The 23,211-nt window shown below is 45.1% G+C and overlaps 1 protein-coding gene and 1 long non-coding RNA gene across 2 annotated transcripts in view; one reads left to right on the top strand and one right to left on the bottom strand.

Annotated features, from left to right (window-relative positions):
- The window catches only part of LOC136629133 (zinc finger protein 665-like), a 94,375-nt gene that overhangs the window by 27,951 nt on the left and 43,213 nt on the right, over positions 1–23,211 (bottom strand). The window lies entirely within an intron of this gene.
- On the top strand, positions 3,311–8,415 carry LOC136629242 (uncharacterized). Its single transcript, XR_010792934.1, has 2 exons — positions 3,311–3,978; positions 4,085–8,415. It is a non-coding gene; the product is annotated as an uncharacterized lncRNA (long non-coding RNA).

Genomic DNA, 23,211 nt, shown 5'->3' with positions numbered 1-23,211 from the left:
CTGCAGTCCTATGTAACACCACAGAGAACACACAGTGATAACGCTCAGGAAAGAGGACGCCACCTGCAGTCCTACGTAACAATGCAGAGAACATACGGTGATAACGCTGAGGACAGAGGACACCACCTGCAGTCCTATGTAACAACACAGAGAACATACGGTGTTAACGCTGAGGACAGATAACACAGTGATGTCACCTGCAGTCCTATGTAACAGCACAAAGAACACAGTGATAACGCTAAGGACAGATGATGTAGTAGATGTGACCTGCAGTGCTATGTAACAGCACAGACAACACAGTGATAATACTAAGGTCAGATGTTGCAGTAGATGTGACCTGCAGTGCTATGTAACAACACAGAGAACACAGTGATAACACTGAGGACAGATGTTGTATTAGATGTGACCTGCAGTCCTATGTAACAACACAGAGAACACCGTGATAACACTAAGGACAGATGTTGTATTACATGTGACCTGCAGTGCTATGTAACACTGTGATAGACATGATGATTATTTATAAAATGTCTATCGTTTAATATAACCCAAATGTATTTTGCTATTGTAATGACTTTTAGCTCAGGAGTTTAAAGGACACACACACAATCTAATCATAGTATTTGCTAGACAATGGATGTCTGATCTAATGTTAGTTAAGTACATAGAAGTTACACAAGTTGCACAACCAGCTTCTAAGAGTTAAGGGCCATAGTCTCTGTGTATATCCTTATATCCTGTGTTTAATACTGAGTGTTTGTCTAGCCCCCTTCCACTCCTCATCCTGAAGCTAGGTAAACAATGAGTCATCACTACACGGAGATGACTTCAGCTAAAGAATACAAAGTCCATACTATGGCGGACGTGAGAGAGGGTGGGCAGAGAGGTGGGCAGAGAGGTGGGGGATTCTATATGAACCGACAAATGAGAATCTTATATGTTACTGATGTAATCTGTTGCACGCCCATTGAAGGGCGGTTGTCATGTGTTATAATAAAAAGCCTGAGCCTCTACACATGTTAGAGACTCTCCCAGTTTTAGACCAACATTGGTGTCTGATTCTGGTTCGATGATGTGTGCACACGATACTCAATTTGGAAGCGACAAAATACCCCAAAAGCCTGCTGGAGAAACCGTAATCCAGCACAATTGGCATCTCCTGGGTGGACCGAGTTAAGAGATTTTGATTTCTTTCATTCTGGAAAAATACAGAGATCGGCAGACGGCACGCAGAACTCAGGGGCCCGAAAATCTACAGAACACGGTAAGATTGCTTTATGTAAATCTACCGATGTGATCTGGGTTCTGACTGCTTTTCTGCCTGTTCCTGATCCAGAGTGATAAATCAATGAAAGGCAGGTAATATAGTTCTTTCTTACTCGGAAAAAAGACCACCGTTTTAACCTGCTCAAGGGGTATTTTGTATGCTGTGTATATTATGTCTGAGACGGTTAAAAATTGTGTATACAAGACCAAGAGATAAATTCTGTGAGGGTTAATGTGTCGGGAGGGCGGACTCGGCTGTTTAAGTCTGAGGGAACACGCCAGTGACACGTGCTCCTAGGTAAAACTAGTGTGAGGTTAGGAAGATTTATGATACGTATACTTAACTTTATGATTGAGCGTGTTATGTTCTCATATGTGGAAAGGTATATACGTATGAAGTATAGTCGTGCTTTGTGACGGCTGATTTCTCCAGAATATTATTGAGGTTTTGGTCATTGAAAATAATCGTCAGTCTCTGTGTATAGCTAAAATGTCCTGTCTAGGACGTGTACAGGAAGTGCTCTTCGGGATTGCTAGTAGACCTTGGGTTGATATAAAGGTAGATGAGATATATACCTTGGGTTGATATAAAGGTGGATGAGATATATATATACCTTGAGCCGTTGTGGGTATTCTCCAGTAATCCCGTCTGTCTGCTATTATAGAAAGAATGTGCAGTGTTGATTATTGGGGGAGGGGTGCTGGTAAGAGAGTGGACTGAAGTTAAGCCACTAAGAGCACTTCTCAATTAACCCTTTCTGTTTACTTTGTCTTTCCCTGTGTTTTATAGAATTAATGCGTATTGTAATCTGAGTGGGAAAGAAGGGTTATATGGGAAGGATTTGAAGAAAGCAGATTTTACAAAAGAAACAGTACTGTGTGCAGAAACTTTGAATAGAATAGAATAAGCAGGTAGCATAAAGTTGAGCAGATTGAGAAGGTTCAGGCATAGACGCAGGTTGTTTAGAGAATGGGGAGCAAAGTGAGCAAGGACAAAGGTCATAGAGCTTGTGATTTGGTTACTGAACAATGGGAAAGGATCAGGAAAAGTTGCAGAAAGAAATGCCAGGTTATAGACAGATAAGATAGATTGTAGAAAGTTTTCAGAAGATGAGCAGGAAGCCTAGCAGAAAGAAATGTGTTTTTAGATTGCTAGAAGGAGGTATAATGTAGTTAAGAGATTGAAGAGGGGAAAGCATGTAGGGGGGGTATGTGTATTGCTTATGAACAATGTAATGTCTTTGTGTTGACTGCGGCCCCTCCCTGTAATGGCGGCCGTGCTTGCAATGTTTACAATCCAACATAGTGTGACTCTGCAGTAAATGTAGTGAGGCCTGCCCCCACCCTGAAGTTACTTCCCCCCATGTGCTCACTTTCAGGGTGTGTGATGTTACTTCCGGTCCCTCCCCATCCGGGACAGGACCTGGCCCCGCCCCTTCCTCCTCCAGCAGCCATCTTGCCTCACCTGGAAGTGCTGCTGCCCCTGGCCCCGCCCGTTCCTCCGGCAGCCATTTTGCCTCACTTGGGAGATTTGTAGCCCCGCCCCTTTCTGCCTCTGGCGGCCATTTTGCTGCATTTGGGAAGCCTATATTTCCCAATGCCACTGTATCCAGTGCTAACATCATGATTGTCTGAAGTAAGGTTTTGTTTGACCAGACTTTGTTACGCTCCAAGATGTGGCCACTTTGGATGTGTGATAAGTTCAGGGAAACAAACCTTTGTGGAGATGCAGCTTGGGACATAGTAGATGACTAAGCTGGTTTATAGTGCATGGAAGATTGGAGTTGATGCATGGGGGGCAGAGGCCGGGAATACATGACAGGGGACGCTCTCTCATGTTCCCAGGGGCTCTGTTTTCCACTGCCCACTTCTCCAATGGATACTCAGACAGATGATGTTACGGAAGGCTCCTACAGATGGAATAATTTCACTATAGTCACCCAGCAAACTTTTTCATGCAATTTGGTGAAGTAATTTTACTTTTTATGTGAAGAAAGAGGGACTGAATTGCCCAGAGTAGGATGTTAATTCATCCGTATCCTTTAGTTTTTCTTTAAGTCTTTTGTATATTCTAGTGTCAGTCTACACTGAAGCTATAATTATATTCCGACAGGAGAGTAAAAGCTAAACGCTGGTCATACCCTGAAATACTATTACACTGGGTGACGTAAAATTTTACTTGTGTTGCGCCCCCTTGTGTTAAAAAATGCTAACTGCGACCTGAAATAAAAAAAAAAAAAATTTTTTAAGGAGATTTTTGCTCAGACTTCGCTGCATACAATGTCACCTTGACCTACAAAGTGCTTGTTTTTGTGCCTCTTGGTTTACTAGTTTGAACGCAATGACTCTTTTTCCATTGAGTATTGCGGTTCAAAAGGGGGGAGGCATAGGTGATCTGGGTCATAGATGATCTAGGTGTTGTAGATCAGCTATTGGGTTTGAAAAAAAATAAATAAATGAAATAAGATAACAAGATTCTGAGCCATGTGAAATAGAACATCAGCACGATTATTTAGTACTAATACAGTAAGAAACTGCAGATATGCAAACAGTTATCAGAACCTCTGTTGATAATGCATATGTTGAGCTTTTTGCAGATGGTATCAGGGTGAGGATTGATGACTCCACATCGGATATGCAGTGGTCACACAACAAGATGTCCTAGAAGCAGAAGCTCTGCCTCCGCATGTCACAGTACAATAAGCGGAATGGAAGGCCCTCACTGAGGCGAGTAGAGTGGCGAGAGGTAAGACTGGCAATCCTTTACACTGACTCCTGGTATGCATTTGGCATAGCTCATGATTACGGCCCAATATGGAAGGCCAGACAGTTTTCTACCTTAGCAGGACAACCAATTGAGAATGGTGCAGCGGTACAGAGTCGCATGGAGGCCCTACTTCTACCTGACAAAGTTGAGAGTTCGCACCGATTCCTACACTGGAGAGGCGAGAGACGACACCCTCGCTGACAGCGCAGCAAAGGCAGCGGCCCTCAAGCCGTGGAAGAAAGAAGAAAGATACTGACAGCATGAGTCAGTGGTAAAAAAAAAAAAAAAAACTTTGGACATTGACAAAAATTTGGACTTTGATATGCTAAAGACTTTTACAGTTACCAGCCAGCAAGGAAGGAAAGAATAAATGGACTAATATGGGAGCAGCAGAAACAGGACAGTGTGTGGTGAACGGTCAACAGCACTTGCCCACCACAGTTCCTGTATCCCATGATGGCCCAGCTGATGGACGGAAAGACCCACCTAGTAAAGCAGTAATGACGACGACGCTTGAAAGAGGTTGGGCGACTTCTAGGTTCTCTGTAGCTGCTGCATCATTTGTCCGGTTTAGCATGATCTATGCCATGGGTAAGTCAGGGCAGAAGTAAATTTGCCACATCACACTTGCCGGGACCACTCTACCCATTTCAGGGATTGCAAATTGACTACGTTCAGCTCCCCACTTGTTGGGAAGTATGACTACGTGCTTGTTGTTGTTGATGTCTTTGCAGGTTGGAGGCCGACCCTGTTACCAAGGTAAACAAGTAGGTAACCGCAAAGAAGCTCATGAACGAGGTAAACTGTGAATATGGGGTACCAGAGGTGATTCAGAGTCAGACAGAGGTATAAACTTCGCAGGTGAATGTAACATGTCATGTCTGCTCTGGGTGTATCCCAGGCCTTTTACATACTGTACCACCTTTAGTGTAGTGGAAAGGTGGAGAGACGTAGTGGCACGCTAAAAAGTAAGATACTTAAAAATGACGCCACTTTGGAAAGACTGTCATCCAATAGCCTTATACAGTGTTAGATATGAACCCAGGGGGGATTATATATTATCTCCCTACGAGATTGTTTGGGCTAGCCCCAAGGCTAGGTTGTTACTATCCTCAGTGGTTACAATTACAATCTGATGTGTTGACTGAGTATGTGATTTCCGTTGTTAAAGAACTAACCAAAGCCTATGCACAGGTGTTCTCTTCCAGACTCAGAGGCAGACACTGGGACACATATCTTGCAGCCTGGGGATTGGGTGTGCATCAAGAAGTTCCCCAGGAAGCACGCTCCTGAGCCCCGATTTGATGGCCCCTACCAGGTGCTTCTGACTACTGCCACAGCTGTGAAACTAGCCGAAAGACTTACATGGATCCACGCTTCATACTGTAAGAAAGCTTCAGATCCGGGAGACCAGTCTTAGTTGTGCCAAAGACATTACTCTGGTTAGGGCTAGTGAGAGAGGAGGGTGGCAACTGGAATCCTTAGTCGGAAGAATATGGGGGTATGGTTACCTTCTAGTATAACTCGTCCAATGCTCAAGTAGCCGCATATTCCTTCGACTATTGTACTGTGGTCCCGTGTCTAGGCGCAAGATCCCACCGCAGGCCAGATTTAGCCCAGTCCAGCTGGTTATATGACTTATATACCCGGGGAATACAATATGTTTGCGCCACTGATAACGTCTGGGGAGAAGGCTGTTATTGGGGATTAGTGGGATGGAACACAGGAATAGACTAGTCCTATAAACCGCGAAGTGCCTTAAATAAGAAAAATAGGAGCGGGAAATCCCTAATTAGTCGTATAACCCTCCTTGAGAATAATAAGGACAGCAGGTATTGGAAGGCTGAACTTAGTATGTTGCTTGGTTTTAATGCGGTTTTTACATTAACCATGGGAGATCCAAGCCCGGGGGACGGGGAGACTTATAGTCTGGGGACATACCGGTACAGGAGGACAGATCCCTTAGGGAAGTTTAAAATAAGGGATATGGTAGATGCAGCCGAATGGAAGCCTTCACTTAGTCCTGTGCCCATAATTAACCCCCTCCGCCGTAAGATAAAGACCTTGACGAACATGATGATCATAGCCGACCCTACCTTTGAGGACACCTTGACAGTAGCGACTGGCTACTCTGACCAGAATCTCTGGTTGGAGTTGATGAGGTACAATGCTAACAGGAGCAACAAGTCTAACTGTTGCGTGTGCGGTAGTGCCCGACTACACTCGGGGATGGTCCCCCTAAATCTCCCTGTAGATGCTGAAGAGTGGTTTATTAGTCTCTTCACGAACATTTCCGCTAATTACACTGTCCGTGAGAAATGGAAGAAGGAATACTCTATAACTACTTAAGTGTTTTGCACCGGAGAGAGTATTACTGACTACCCTGGAAACTACACCTGCCAGGCAAATAGGCAGGGTGGAGGGAGATTTTTGGGGAACTCACCAACGGGTATTGCTCCTCCTACAGTATGATAGGAGGGGAATAGATGCAGAATCAGGTCCAGTCCTTAGGAGACGTTTACTGGCTTTGTGGAGACATGAGGTAGAGGACCCGCCTGGAGGGTAATTGGACAGGGGAGTGTGCCTTAGTAAAGCCCTTATGCTCCTCCACATCCTGTCAGACACCAACGTTTCCCTTGTTTGAAAAAGATGAAGAGCCAGTTCCGATAATGCCAACCACATACGCTACCAAAGAAAAGGAGAAATGTACTAGTACTGTGCCTGCCCCGATCTCCTAAGATGGATTGTCAGTGGAATTCCCATTTGCCTAGGGATAGTGCAGAAGACCTTAGGTTCCGGCGAGGGCACACCCTGTGGGGTGTTAACTTGTACAGATAGAGGGTATGGATGCCCGGAAATGAGCCCAGGGAATCCATGGCCTCCCTCTGAGGTGAGGTAGGGATCCCCCCCTCCTAGGAGTAGGGACTTACGGGCAGTGGGAAAACCCTGACGCAAGGGTGAGGCGACTTGGACGTGTTCACCATTAGGACTATCTCCAGGAGGGACATTGGTGTGGGTGAAGATTAGGGAGTCCCACGCCGTGCGTACCTGTGCACGCTACTAATATTGTAACATTATGCTAGAGCGAGAAGAGAGACCCCTGGTGGTAGTTTTGATCTACACGTGTACATTGACGTCATAGGATAGCCAAGGGGGGGTACCTGACAAGTTTTAAAAATTAGAGACCAAGTTAAAACTAGATTCAAGTCCATTTTCCTGATCATTATGGTAAATAAACGTTGACTGGATTAATTATGTTTATTATAATTAGTAGTGGTTTATAAATTATACTGGAGACGCCTTATAGGGACTAGTCGACCAATAGGACCTACCTCGACTATGACTTTTTTAAAAATAGAATGGCCTTAGAGACGACTTTAGCTAAAAAGGGGAGTGTCTGAAAGATGATAGGGGAGACTTGTCATACCTACATCCTAGACGACACGTGACCCGCGGGTAAAGACGCAGTTGCTATTAAGAAGCTGACCACACTAACTAAAAAGAGCTAACTTTTGGGACCAGCACTCGCCATGGATGAGCGGGTGGTAAAGGATCCTGGCACAGACGGGCGTCGCTGTTGTATGTGAACTGATGGTTACCTTTTCTGTTCTAGTCTGCTGTGTTATCCCCTGTGTCAGAGAGACCTGTGAAACTGATGCTGGAAAAGCCGCTCCCACCATGAGTTTGCTGGATGCATCCCCAGAAGGAGTGGACAAGTCCTACACCCCCTTGAAGACCCTAAAACGAACCTTCAACGCGCTCCGGTTATAGGCTCATGCGCAGAAGACTGTGAAAATTAGATAAAGAATTAGAGGATAGACATTTTAAGGGGGGATTGTGATAGACATGATGATTATTTATAAAATGTCTATCGTTTAATATAACCCAAATGTATTTTGCTATTGTAATGACTTTTAGCTCAGGAGTTTAAAGGACACACACACAATCTAATCATAGTATTTGCTAGACAATGGATGTCTGATCTAATGTTAGTTAAGTACATAGAAGTTACACAAGTTGCACAACCAGCTTCTAAGAGTTAAGGGCCATAGTCTCTGTGTATATCCTTATATCCTGTGTTTAATACTGAGTGTTTGTCTAGCCCCCTTCCACTCCTCATCCTGAAGCTAGGTAAACAATGAGTCATCACTACACGGAGATGACTTCAGCTAAAGAATACAAAGTCCATACTATGGCGGACGTGAGAGAGGGTGGGCAGAGAGGTGGGCAGAGAGGTGGGGGATTCTATATGAACCGACAAATGAGAATCTTATATGTTACTGATGTAATCTGTTGCACGCCCATTGAAGGGCGGTTGTCATGTGTTATAATAAAAAGCCTGAGCCTCTACACATGTTAGAGACTCTCCCAGTTTTAGACCAACATTGGTGTCTGATTCTGGTTCGATGATGTGTGCACACGATACTCAATTTGGAAGCGACAAAATACCCCAAAAGCCTGCTGGAGAAACCGTAATCCAGCACAACACCACAGAGAACACAGTGATAACACTGAGGACAGATGTTGTATTAGATGTGACCTGCAGTGCTATGTAACAACCCAGAGAACACAGTGATAACACTGAGGACAGATGTTGTAGTAGATGTGACCTGCAGTGCCATGTAACAACACAGAGAACACAGTGATAACACTGAGGACAGATGTTGTAGATGTGACCTGCAGTGCTATGTAACAACACAGAGAACACAGTGATAACACTGAGGACAGATGTTGTATTAGATGTGACCTGCAGTCCTATGTAACACCACAGAGAACACAGTGATAACACTGAGGACAGATATTGTATTAGATGTGACCTGCAGTGCTATGTAACAACACAGAACACAGTGATAACACTGTGGACAGATGTTGCAGTAGATGTGACCTGCAGTGCTATGTAACAACACAGAGAACACAGTGATAACACTGTGGACAGATGTTGAAGTAGATGTGACCTGCAGTGCTATGTAACACCACAGAGAACACAGTGATAACACTGAGGACAGATGTTGCAGTACATGTGACCTGCAGTGCTATGTAACAACACAGAGAACACAGTGATAACACTGAGGACAGATGCTGTAGTAGATGTAACCTGCAGTCCTATGTAACACCACAGATAAAACACAGTAACATCTACAATAACGTGTTAAATGCTCATTTATCCTTTACAGTAATCTTTTATATTCATTTATTATTTTTATTGTTTTTGGTACTAAAAACCATATTTATTCTCTATTAAATGGGGTTTGGTGTGTTTTTATTTTGGAATGTCTACAACAAACTAATTGGATTTACACTGATTCCTATGGAAATAATTGCCTCAAGTGTCATTGCTTTCAAGTTTGGCTGATTGCTTTCGGATGGATTTGACTGTACGATGTAGGTTTCCCCTAAGATTGGTTGGCCACGTATAACAGCTTGATAAGTGTAATATTTACTGTTCGTTCTAGAACACTTCATTTGTTCTCAGTTGGTACTTTATTAGTTTAATGATACCAAATTGTATTCATCAAACGTTCCATACTCTTTGTTTTTCAAGGAAACGCCGGGATATTACTTTAAAGGGGTTGTCCCGAGGCAGAAACGCAAAATTTTATATTAGCCCATTCCCCCTGTCACCCCCCGTCATAAACCAGCCCTTTTGAGCGGTTATAAACCGCATTGTACTTACCGGTTCGCAGAAAAAATGACTTTTAAAACTTCTCCCTCTAAGATGGCGCCTGCGGTTTCCCTGGATGCGTTCCACGGTGCACCGCTCGCTTCCTGGAGGCCTTCATGCGCGCTCCCGAGACGCCGGTCACGTGAGCAGGTGACTGACGTCATCGGTGGAGGCGTGCACTTGCAAATGAATGGAACGCCGATCCAGCCGCCTCATTGGCTGGTCGGCAGAAAGCGTCACAGCGGGAGGTGGAGTCTACCGGAGAAAACGGCAAACAGCTGTTTCTCCCATCTCTTGACCACACAGAAGCGCAGGTAAGTGCACCTTTATGCGGTACCTCACCCCCCCCAGCGCCCACAGCACCACAGACACCTCACTTACCCTGGCGGCTGCTGGTCCCGTGTAGCTCCCGGCTGCTGATCGTCCCGGCTGGCTGCTGGTCGGTTGTCCCGGCTGGCTGCTGCTGATTCGGGGTGAAAGGCAAGACTGCTCCTTCACCCCTGTTTAAAGGGACGCCGGGAGCTGAATAACCGCCTCTGCGCGCTCCCCTGCAGTGATAGCTCGTCTGCGCATGCGCAGACTAGCTGTATCGCGCGGGCACGCTGGAGAGGCTCGTACACAGAGGGAAGAGAAGAGACTGCGCAAGCGCGTCTAAAATGGACTGGTGTGGCAGAAATTAGACGGCACCATGGCGACGGGGACGCAGTGACAGCGCGAGGACGGAGGTAAGTAACTGAATAACTTCTGTATGGCTCATATTTAATGCACAATGTATATTACAAAGTGCATTAATATGGCCATACGGAAGTGCTTACCCCCAATTGCTTTCGCGGGACAACCCCTTTAAGTCTATTATAGCTATGTCATTGGAAATGGTAGCGAGGCACATGATCGTCAGTTTGCTGCAGGTTAATTTCTCCTGACTCTCCTTATCCATGCCCACTTAGGCCTCCTTCACACGGGCGACACTGCATCGCTGCGAGAAATATAAGCCCTACCCCGAAAATAAGCTGTAACTAAAGGAGAAAAAAAAAAAAGTATAGATCACCTCTCCCGCGCTGTCCGTGGCGCCGCCGCAACTTCTCCCCAGGTCCCCACACTGATCTTCTTCTTCATCTTCTGGCCAGGGATTCAAAAATCGCAGGCTGCTGTAAGCGCTGGCTGTGATTGCCTGACACTTAGCCAATCACAGTCAGTGCTCGAAGAATGGCTGTGATTGGTTCAATCACTGCCATTCATCGAGCACTTGCTGTGATTGGCTAAGTGTCCGCCAATCACAGCCAGCGCTTTCAGGAGGCGGGAATTTTTGAATCCCCAGCCAAAAGAGAAGAAGATCAGTGCCGGGACCTGGGGAGAATCTGCGGCCGGGCTGACATCCCGTCCAAGGTGATGTATGTGTGTTTTTTTTTTGTTCCGGCAGTTAGCGCTTAGATTATAGCTTTGACAGTAGCATTTGCTACTGTCAAAGTTGCATCGCATCGAATGCAAACCGCGTTTTCGTGCGATGCGATGCAACAGAGAGGAAGGCTCCATAGGGAAACATGGGCTACAAAACCTTGTGTGTCGTGGGCATATCGCGGGACCTGCAAGGTTTGTGTGTCATTTTGTAGCATGCTACAAAACATCTCATGTGTGAAGGAACCCATAGGAAACCACGGGCTTCTCATACATGCGATTTGTAGCATTGTAGCAATGCTACAAAATTGCGCGGCTTTGTCGCCTGTGTGAAGGAGGCCTTATAGCTGAGGCAGCTTGTGTGACCTTGATAACAGGAAGGTCTCTCAGGTGGAAGGTAGAACAGTTGAAAACAGACCAGGAAGACAGATTTATTTTTGTGCGCGCTACAATTAATAACGACCCCTATGTCATCCTGTGCTACAGTATTATAACCCCCCACCTGCATCCACTGCCCTACTGTATCTCATTTGCCTCATTCTTGCAAGAAGCAACAATTATCTGCATGGGAGATATGAACAGATTACTAGACAGATTTGGGGGGGATGCTCAGAGAGGAGGAGATGCGGGCATGACACGGCCGGCCTCGATAATCTCGGTGACAGGATGGCTGGTTCTGTGGCATGTATTTCATGACAAGAATTTCCCTGCCATGCTGCCCACAATCACACCCTCAGCCGTAATGATTATATATCTGGACCCCCTTCCTTATTGCCAAAACCAAGTACCATAGAATGTCTCCGCAGGGGAGGATCGGATCACTCGCTGATTCAAATGGTTCGAAAAATCCTTTCCCAGCGGTTTCTAGGAGATGGAAGGTACATCCGTTCCGGCTCGGATTATTTGGCCCTAACGACCGTATCCCAGACCAGATCCAAATACATCATGAGACACCCTGTGGTCTATATTGGTGTGGGAGGCGTTCACGCCCGACCTCGGGGGATGCCTTAGAGCCTCTATTTCATTTATTAGAAAAGCTGCGGCACGAGAGGGAGAACTCTTGGCAGAACAATGTCAGTTACTGGAGAGCGGATTCATTACCAACCCTGCGGATGATAATAGGAATCGATGGCTGCAGATTGGGAGGGATTACTTGCTATACTTGAGAGAGAAAGCCCGGAGGAATCTCTTTTTTGGTAGACAGGCTTTTTTTGAATTAGGCAATCAATCAAATCAGTTGCTGCCTTTATGGCTAGCCAAGAGACGGCTCCCCTCTCAGTACCGAGGATTGGGTCGACTGAGGGAGTCACACTATCAGACCCGAATGATATTCTGGATAGGTTCCCACAGATCTATAATACTCAATCCCAGTTGGATTATTCCTCTACAGACCTTAATACTTACTTAGCAGATATAGTATTCCCATTAGACTCTCCCGTTACAATGGAAAAAGGGCAGCAGGCAATGTTGGCCATTCCTAGGGGTAAGACCCCGGGCCCAGAAGGACTGCCGGTGGAGGTTTATAGAGAAGGAATTGGGTCATACTTACCTTCTCTATATAGATGTGTATTTGAGGGAGGCCGACTTTCGACATCCATGGCAGGAGCTAGTACAGCCCTCATTTTAAACCCGGTAAGGGCCCGGAGGACAGTAGCTCGTATAGGCCCATCTCTCAATTAAATACCGATTATAAGATCCTTACTAAAATATTGGCCTCCCACATGAATCAAGTCATAAAAGATATCATACACCCTGATCAAGCCGGTTTAATCCTGGGAATGGCTATTTCAGACAGTATTAGAAAGACACAGGTAGTTACACAGGTGGGCTGGAGGTGGACGGGGGTCAGACTGGGCTCGGTGAACACGACTAAGACGTTCGATCCTATGGAGTGACCATATTTAACCCCTTAATGGCACAGCCACTTTTTCTTTTTCCATTTTCGTTTTTTCCTCCCGCCTTCAAAAAAATCGTAACTCCTTTATTTATCCATCGACGTCGCTGTATGAGGGCTTGTTTTTTTGCGGGACGAGTTGTAGTTTTTAATAATGCTATTTAATGTACCATATAATGCACTTAAAAAACTTTTAAAAAATTCTAAGTGGAGTAAAATTAAAAAAAAAAAGACGACATTTTGCCATTTTTGGTGCATCTTGTTTCTACGCCGCACAAACTGCAACAAAAGCGACATGATAACTTTATTCTATGGGTCGGTACGATTACTATGATACCCAACTTGTAGAGGTTTTTTTTACTATACTACTCTTTTTTTTTTTAAAGACATTTAATTTTTTTCAATTATTTTCTGCGGTCATTTTGTGTGCATGATAACTTTTTTATTTTTCCGTCGACGTAGTTGAGCGAGGGCTCATTTTTTTGCGGGATGTCCTGTAGTTTCTGGTAGTACCAATTTGGAATACATACGACTTTTTGATCGCTTTTTATTGCGTTTTTTCTAGGAGACAGGGTGACTAAAAAAGTGCATTTCTGGCGTTCTTTATTTTTTTTTTCGGAATATGTTTACCGTGCGGGGTGAATAATGTGCTGCTTTGATAGAGTGGACTTTTACAGGTGCGGCAATACCAAATACATATTTTTATTTAATGATTTAGATTTTTTAATAATAGATATGGCAAAAGGGGGGGGGGGGGGATTTTTTACAATTAAAATAATTTTTTTTTTTCACTTTACTTTAAAGTCCCCCTAGGGTTCTACAACATGCGATGCTTTGATCGCTCCTGCAGTATAACATAATGCTACAGCATTACATCATACAGCCATTTAACAGGCAGTCTATCAAGCCACCCCACGGGGATGGCTTGATAGGCAGTCTGCTAAGGCAGCCCTGGAGCCTTTCAGAAGGCCCCCGACTGCCATGACACCTGGATGGCCCTCCCGATCTCACTGCACGCAGAGGGGGGGGGGGTGTAAGGACCCCCGAACATAGTTCGGGGGATTTAAATGTCGCTGTCAGAATCGACAGTGGCATTTAAATGGTTAATAGCCGCGATCATCCGAACGTCCGATCACGACTATTGCCTGCGGGTGTCAGCTGTAATAAACAGCTGACGCCCGCACTGTATGCATATACGTAGAAATATGTAGGTCCGCAGCACTCAAAATATGGCAGTAAAACGCCCGCAAGGGAGGAACCACGTTCAGTATAAAAATGCAACAGCCACGAACAGGTTGTGAACTGTCAACCTCCGTATCATCAAATATAAATGAGTGTGGCAGCATAAACTGGTGCGAATAGTCGTTAATTGCAAAAAATCAATACTTTATTATTCCATGGAGCAAGTATCAGGCAACGTTTCGGCCAATAATTGGCCTTTATCGAGCCACTTCTCCTGGGTGGTCATGCTGTATGCAGAGAGGTCGCCCCGCAACCTCTGTTCATACATACCCCGCCGCTCCATGACGTACCTATATGTCATAGAGCGGGAAGGTGTTAATGGAGGTGCTCCGGAAATTCGGATTTGGAGACTCATTTATTAAGTGGTTCTCTATTCAGTATGAATCTCCGGTAGCCAGCGTCATGGTGAATGGCCTGTCTTCCACCTCCTTTCCACTACATAGGGGCACTCGGCAGGGCTACCCACTCTTCTCCCCTTTCTGTTCACCATTGCCATAGAACCTCTAGCCCTAATGGCAGGCAGCATGTATCTTACAAGGGTGTGGTGATTGGATCTAGAAAGGATAGATAGCACTGATGGAGTATTAACAGTTGAGTTAATTTATTCGCAGCTGGTGATACCACTGTATATGACGCCATTGCAGTATCCTAGTTCTCATTAGTGAGAGAGGGAATAGGCTCCTTCATCTATCACCATCATTAGCGTATAGGAAATATTAGAGTGCAATAAATGGGTGTATAACACTAATATGAGACCCCTGGGGAATTGTGTGCACAGTATACATCAGAGGATATGGAGAGATAGGTTGCCTGGGTTCTGGGAATTGTGACATAAGAGCATACCGGAGTTGTAAATACATATGAACCCGGCCCTAGGCCTATGAGGCCAATACCCCATCAGTATATATATGTTCCAGCGTAGTAATTCCCAGGTTCACCCAGAACTGCATATCTGGCAGGTCCACAACATGTGGAAGCATTCTATTATCATGGAATATAAAGTGTTAAGTTTCAGAATGCAATAAGTGTATGTTTCTTACCTTGTATTGGACTATTGACCCTTAAATAGAAGACTAAAACCTATGCTTTTTTAGTGTCAGGAACTAGGATTTTAAGATAAGAAGTCAATAGACAAATTAAATAAGGCTAAGCTATGTTAACAGAGAAGACACACAACTAGAGCAGAAATATTGTCTAATGCAACAGCAATATCCTGACTTAGGTAATTTCTATGTCTGAGATGAGCCTTAAGAGCTTTGAGACTATTTGGTAGATGTCAATAAGCTTTATGATCAATCAGCTTTGTCACCTACGTAACACTAATCTTTGTACCAGGCAACATTTGGATACACCTTTCTGTATAAGAGTTGGTAACGTTGATAATAAAGTAGAATTCATTGATTCTCATGGAGAAGTGTCTTGACATAACATGGAGTGATTTCATGCTATTGATAGATAATTGCAGGCAAATCTTCTCATCACCGGCTTCCATATTTACCAATTTGGCACCTGGCATCGAGGTCATCAGATCGGGACCGGGGTGGTCCGATAACACTATTATCCCACAAAGGGGTCTCTAGAGGGGTTCCTTCATATTTGCACGATGATTTACATGCCTGCCACACTTTGACCACCAGTTTATAAATGGGAAGCATCTGCCTGGCGGGTAGCTCTGGTATTTCCAGGATGATCCAGAGAGATTTCGGACAGGAGGACCATTAGATGGTGCTCGGAGTTCGGGAGGGGAGAGTTCGATAGCCAGTGGGAATATGTCTAACTTGTCCTGCTAGATAGTATATCTGGTAATGCCGCCCCTGTCATGTCCTTTGGGCGTTGTAAGATGCCTATGTGAAGTTTGTCTCTAGACTTCCCCCAGATAAAGGACACTATCAAGGAGTCGGTCTGATTAAGGAACTTCTGCAGTCCCATTACTTCTGCATGCTCCACACAGTACAAGTACTTGGGAAGGATAATCATTGTAAGAAGATTTATTCTACTGGCTACAGATAATGGCAAACACTCCGTGTTCTGGGTTTGTGCTGCAAGGACGTTAATAAGGTGATATATTCAGATCAAGGCTCAGGGTACGGTCTCCGGAAATATAAAGCGAAAGGTATTTGAATGAGGGGTGACTTGGAAGTTACAAAGTACATCTCCCATCCGCCAACCCTCGAGCCTCAGGGGCATAAATATGGCATTCTGCCAAATAATTCGCCGGCCGGAGAACCTCCCAAAACAGTCTACGGCCAGTGAGAAGGTGTTTCTAGGTCTGATATAAATAATATTAGATCATCTTTATACAGACCTATTCTATCCTCTCTAGATCCAATCACCACACCCTTATAAGATACATGCTGCCTACCATTAGGGCTAGAGGTTCTATAGCAATGGTGAACAGTGTAATATATATATATATATATATATATATATATATATATATATAAAGACGAAAGCCCTCACTGACTGACTCACTGGCCAAAAGTTCTCCAACTTCCCGATGTCATAGAAACATGAATTTTGGCACAAGCATAGATTATCTCCAAAATAGGAAAAGTAATTGGGTCCCAACTTGATTATTCTTATTCTATGCGCAAAAGAATTGGCGTCGAAATTTTACGTACATAATCTAAATCTCTCACTTCCTGATGTCATTTTATATAAAAGAAACGTCGCATGGTTGCCTCCACGCGGTGTTTCCTGGGTAACGCAGAGAACTATACAAAATGGTGAACATATGTTTTTCCTCAGTATCTCTAAAGTAACGACGACTTCATAAGATTTTCTGTGTGAACACCAGATAAACACCAGTACCAAATTAACTCGGGCGAAGCCGGGTACATCAGCTAGTATGTTATATAAGGGTTTGCCTAGACTTAAGAAACATACTATTATTACTTCGACAGAGTGACTGTAATAAACAATGGCGCTGCTCTCCATAGACGGCGCTTCCCTGTGTGGAAGACTCACAGCGACCTACAGATGACAACGTGCCGCCTTCTTCCTGTCACTGCAGAAAGCCCCTGAGCTGCTGTCTGTCGGAGATCCCTCAGTGGGCCCCTTCCTCACAGCCCCTATAGGACTCAGTGACCAGTGCAGGGTTACAGTGATTAACCCTTAAACTCCTAATTGCCCCCCCCCTGCTGTGTGAAGAACACTTGTCACCTCTCAGGCAGTGAAAGGGTTACAGCCGGTAACTTCCAGCAGCGAGTCCCATCATCCATCAGGGGGCGCAGGCTCCTTCAGGAGGTCCCATCATACGGCCTGCTGATGGCAAAAGGTCTCACAACCGTTTCCCTACCTCCACCTGGGCAGATGCTGGAATGGAGGGGCTCCTAGGAGGTCTGAGGACAGGAAGTCACATGGTGGTGAGGTCACATGACTGTAAGGGGGAGGGGCTCACTAATAATGCAGTGTAGTGCTGTGCAGTACTCGCCAACAAGATGATTGAGCTGCTGACTGGAGAGGTGACGTCGCAGGGAATGCTGGGACATTATACAGTAACAGCACTGGAGGCTTCTGGGTGATGACTGTATATTGTGTTGTCAGGTCTCTATAAGGTGTCAGGATGTCGCTGTCTATTTCTCCATGGAGGAGTGGGAGTATTTAGAAGGACACAAGGATCTGTACAAGGACGCCATGATGGAGGCCCGCCAGCCGCTCACATCACCAGGTAATGGGCGTATTTAGCAGGATTGTAGCTGAAAGAGTGGGGCATGTGCCCCTGGCGCATATAGGGAGGAAATGGGTGTCATCCAGGCAAAAAACTGTGCTAGTTGGATTAGTGGAGCCACTCACTACACAATTGTTGTCAGTGTATCAGAAGGCCTACAGATCAGCATTATACATTTACTAATCACTGATATGTAAGTATCCCAGTCTAACAGCGACGCTAGTCAGCGACTTCACGGCAGACGGCCGGCCGCTGTCTTATAGCCCTATTTATGGACTATAAGACACACCTGAGTATCGGACGCACCTCGACCTCAGACAATAGAAAATAAGGAAAAAGAATTCTACTAATCTCACTAACTTCCCCAGAGTAGTGTCAGGGCTTGGTGTTGTAGGGTAGACAGAGGGTTAATATTTTATTATAATAGTATTATAATCTGCCACAATAAAGGTGATGGGAGGGGAACAACAGAACGCCCGTCGGAATGAGCCCCATGTAGTTCTCCAGCACTGATGAAGGGCCCACATGGACCTTCTCTTTGGATGGCGGTCCTATGTTTGTAGCCAGAAGTTCTAATGAATGCTTGTTTTGATCTTCAGTGATGCTGGAGGACCACAAACTGGTATATATCCTCCTGCACACTTGTACGCTCACTCCTGCCATCTCTGTGCACTGGGAGTTCACTGTGACACTGGACGCCTGCATTCCTGACCTATTGTAGCAGCAATGTCCTCTGTCTACTTACTCTGCATTCACTTGTACATCATCTCCCACTGGTAACCCCCTCTGCTGCATCCAGTGTACACATACAGTACAGGAGCGTATACATTACACACATACAGCTCTGCTACATCCACAATACACATACAGTACAGGAGCGTGTACATTACACACATACAGCTCTGCTACATCCACAATACACATACAGTACAGGAGCGTGTACATTACACACATACAGCTCTGCTACATCCACAATACATATACAGTACAGGAGCGCGTACATTACACATACAGCTCTGCTGGATCCACAATACACATACAGTACAGGAGCGTGTACATTACACACATACAGCTCTGCTACATCCACAGTACACATACAGTACAGGAGCGTGTACATTACACACATACAGCTCTGCTGGATCCACAATACACATACAGTACAGGAGCGTGTACATTACACATACAGCTCTGCTACATCCACAATACACATACAATACAGGAGCGTGTACATTACACACATACAGCTCTGCTACATCCACAATACACATACAGTACAGGAGCGTGTACATTACACACATACAGCTCTGCTACATCCACAATACACATACAGTACAGGGGCGTGTACATTACACACATACAGCTCTGCTACATCCACAATACACATACAGTACAGGGGCGTGTACATTACACACATACAGCTCTGCTACATCCACAATACACATACAGTACAGGGGCGTGTACATTACACACATACAGCTCTGCTACATCCACAATACACATACAGTACAGGAGCGTGTACATTACACACATACAGCTCTGCTACATCCACAATACACATACAGTACAGGAGCGTGTACATTACACACATACAGCTCTGCTACATCCACAATACACATACAGTACAGGAGTGTGTACATTACACACATACAGCTCTGCTACATCCACAATACATATACAGTACAGGAGCGTGTACATTACACACATACAGCTCTGCTACATCCACAATACACATACAGTACAGGAGCGTGTACATTACACACATACAGCTCTGCTACATCCACAATACACATACAGTACAGGAGCGTGTACATTACACACATACAGCTCTGCTACATCCACAATACACATACAGTACAGGGGCGTGTACATTACACACATACAGCTCTGCTACATCCACAATACACATACAGTACAGGAGCGTGTACATTACACACATACAGCTCTGCTACATCCACAATACACATACAGTACAGGAGCGTGAACATTACACACATACAGCTCTGCTACATCCACAATACACATACAGTACAGGAGCGTGTACATTACACACATACAGCTCTGCTACATCCACAATACACATACAGTACAGGAGTGTGTACATTACACACATACAGCTCTGCTACATCCACAATACACATACAGTACAGGAGCGTGTACATTACACACATCCAGCTCTGCTACATCCACAATACACATACAGTACAGGAGCGTGTACATTACACACATACAGCTCTGCTACATCCACAATACACATACAGTACAGGAGCGTGTATATTACACACATACAGCTCCGCTACATCCACAATACACATACAGTACAGGAGCGTGTACATTACACACATACAGCTCTGCTACATCCACAATACACATGCAGTACAGGAGCGTGTACATTACACACATACAGCTCTGCTACATCCACAATACACATACAGTACAGGAGCGTGTACATTACAAACATACAGCTCTGCTACATCCACAATACACATACAGTACAGGAGTGTGTACATTACACACATACAGCTCTGCTACATCCACAATACATATACAGTACAGGAGCGTGTACATTACACACATACAGCTCTGCTACATCCACAATACACATACAGTACAGGAGCGTGTACATTACACACATACAGCTCTGCTACATCCACAATACACATACAGTACAGGAGCGTGTACATTACACACATACAGCTCTGCTACATCCACAATACACATGCAGTACAGGAGCGTGTACATTACACACATACAGCTCTGCTACATCCACAATACACATACAGTACAGGAGCGTGTACATTACACACATACAGCTCTGCTACATCCACAATACACACAGTACAGGAGCGTGTACATTACACACATACAGCTCTGCTACATCCACAATACACATACAGTACAGGAGCATGTACATTACACACATACAGCTCTGCTACATCCACAGTACACATACAGTACAGGAGCATGTACATTACACACATACAGCTCTGCTACATCCACAGTACACATACAGTACAGGAGCATGTACATTACACACATACAGCTCTGCTACATCCACAATACACACACAGTACAGGAGCGTGTACATTACACACATACAGCTTTGCTACATCCACAATACACATACAGTACAGGAGCGTGTACATTACACACATACAGCTCTGCTACATCCACAATACACATACAGTACAGCATGTACATTACACACATACAGCTCTGCTACATCCACAATACACATACAGTACAGGAGCGTGTACATTACACATACAGCTCTGCTACATCCACAATACGCATACAGTACAGGAGCGTGTACATTACACACATACAGCTCTGCTACATCCACAATACACATACAGTACAGGAGCGTGTACATTACACACATACAGCTCTGCTACATCCACAATACACATACAGTACAGGAGTGTGTACATTACACACATACAGCTCTGCTACATCCACAATACATATACAGTACAGGAGCGTGTACATTACACACATACAGCTCTGCTACATCCACAATACACATACAGTACAGGAGCGTGTACATTACACACATACAGCACTGCTACATCCACAATACACATACAGTACAGGAGCGTGTACATTACACACATACAGCTCTGCTACATCCACAATACACATACAATACAGGAGCATGTACATTACACACATACAGCTCTGCTACATCCACAATACACATACAGTACAGGAGCGTGTACATTACACACATACAGCTCTGCTACATCCACAATACACATACAATACAGGAGCATGTACATTACACACATAGGAATGACAGTGGGTGCGGAGTGCTGACAGGGGACACACACACCGACTTTCTTACACATACAGACAACACATAAACACACAGACATATACACACACATACTTACATTCCATACTTGCATACGGTGACCACACAGGTGCAGGATAGGTGGTGCCGGCCACGATTTTCCTTATTTGCCATATGGGTGTTCTGGCGGTAATTTCCTTGTACGGTGGGTGTTGTGGTGGCTCCATACAGCTTTGGTGGCATGCATGTCATCTGAGTGGTGTTCCATAAAGCGTGTTCTGTAGGAACGCCATACCTGATCCGCGTCTGTGCTGCGGCGAGGTGCAACCAGCGGACGTAACATACTGACTAGCCTACTACTGTTTGCACCAGATATCTGTGTGATGCACCTGTGTGTATTCCCTTCTCCTGCTGACTGGCTGGAGTCCACATCAGGCCCGTAGTGATAAGTCCTGTGCATGCTATGTCAGTAGGGGGAAGGTTGCCATCTTTCCCCTCTGGGCTGATGCATTTTCTGTGCAGGCTACGGTTCGGTAGCCTTCTGTATAAGGCACGGTGGTTCTGCTTAGTAGTTGCATAATTTGTTATGCTTAAAGGGTCCAGAGCCCCTTTTTTATAAAGGGGAGGTACTGTTAGGTTGTGATGCTGTGACCTGTAGTACTGTGGCTACTATCAGCAAAGCACCACAGGTGGTGAATGATTGTGCTAGCTGGGTGTGGTGATCTTCTGCTAGCCAATCCCCCGGGTCTTTGCTCACACATAAACCCAGCTTCTGTCAGTGTCTGTCTGGTGTCCAGGGTGAGCAGTCATGTTACTTCTATGTTGCAGCTGATTGTGACTGGTGTCCAGTGTTTGGCAGGTGGCCAGAGATTAGGTGTGGATAACCCTGTAGGGTATATATGGTGTGAACAGTGTCAAGTTCTGTATGTCTGAGCAGGTGGCTGGACATGAGGTGTGAACTGTCCTGTTCAATGTGGTAGGGTGTCTGGCATGCTAACCCTAGTGTGTTGTGGTGTGAATGGTGTCCTGTGCTGCGTGTTTAGTGTCTTTAGGGGCTGGAAAACACAACGGGCATTGCCGTGGCTGTCAGCCTTAGTTCAATGGCCGATATACAAACTAACACCTCGCTTTAATATTCAGCTTTACCATCTGCTGTGGTGTGCGAGGTTGTGTGGTGAGTTTGTGCATTGTGTCAGTTCTGCCTGGTTGTGAGTATTCCCCTTTTCAGAGAGAGCAGGGCCGAGGTTCCAGTGTGGGGCCGCCTTTTAGGCCGCCTGCACACGAGCGTTCCGGATTCCGCTAGCGGATTTTCACGCGTGTATGGTACCTAAATGTGCTTGCGGATAGGTGCGGATGCGTGAAAAATCACGCGTGGATATACGCGGATGTGTTGCGGAAAAAAACGCGCAGAAAAATCCGGAAGACACCCCTTAGGCCTCATGTCCACGGGGAAAATCAGATCCGCTGCAGATTCTCCATGTAGAATCTGCAGCGGGTCCCTCCTGCCCCGCGGACATGAGCGCCGAAA

The sequence above is a fragment of the Eleutherodactylus coqui genome, chromosome 5 (genome assembly GCF_035609145.1).
Source record: "Eleutherodactylus coqui strain aEleCoq1 chromosome 5, aEleCoq1.hap1, whole genome shotgun sequence".
Classification (NCBI taxonomy): domain Eukaryota; kingdom Metazoa; phylum Chordata; class Amphibia; order Anura; family Eleutherodactylidae; genus Eleutherodactylus; species Eleutherodactylus coqui.
This window is presented reverse-complemented; position numbering and strand designations above follow the sequence as displayed.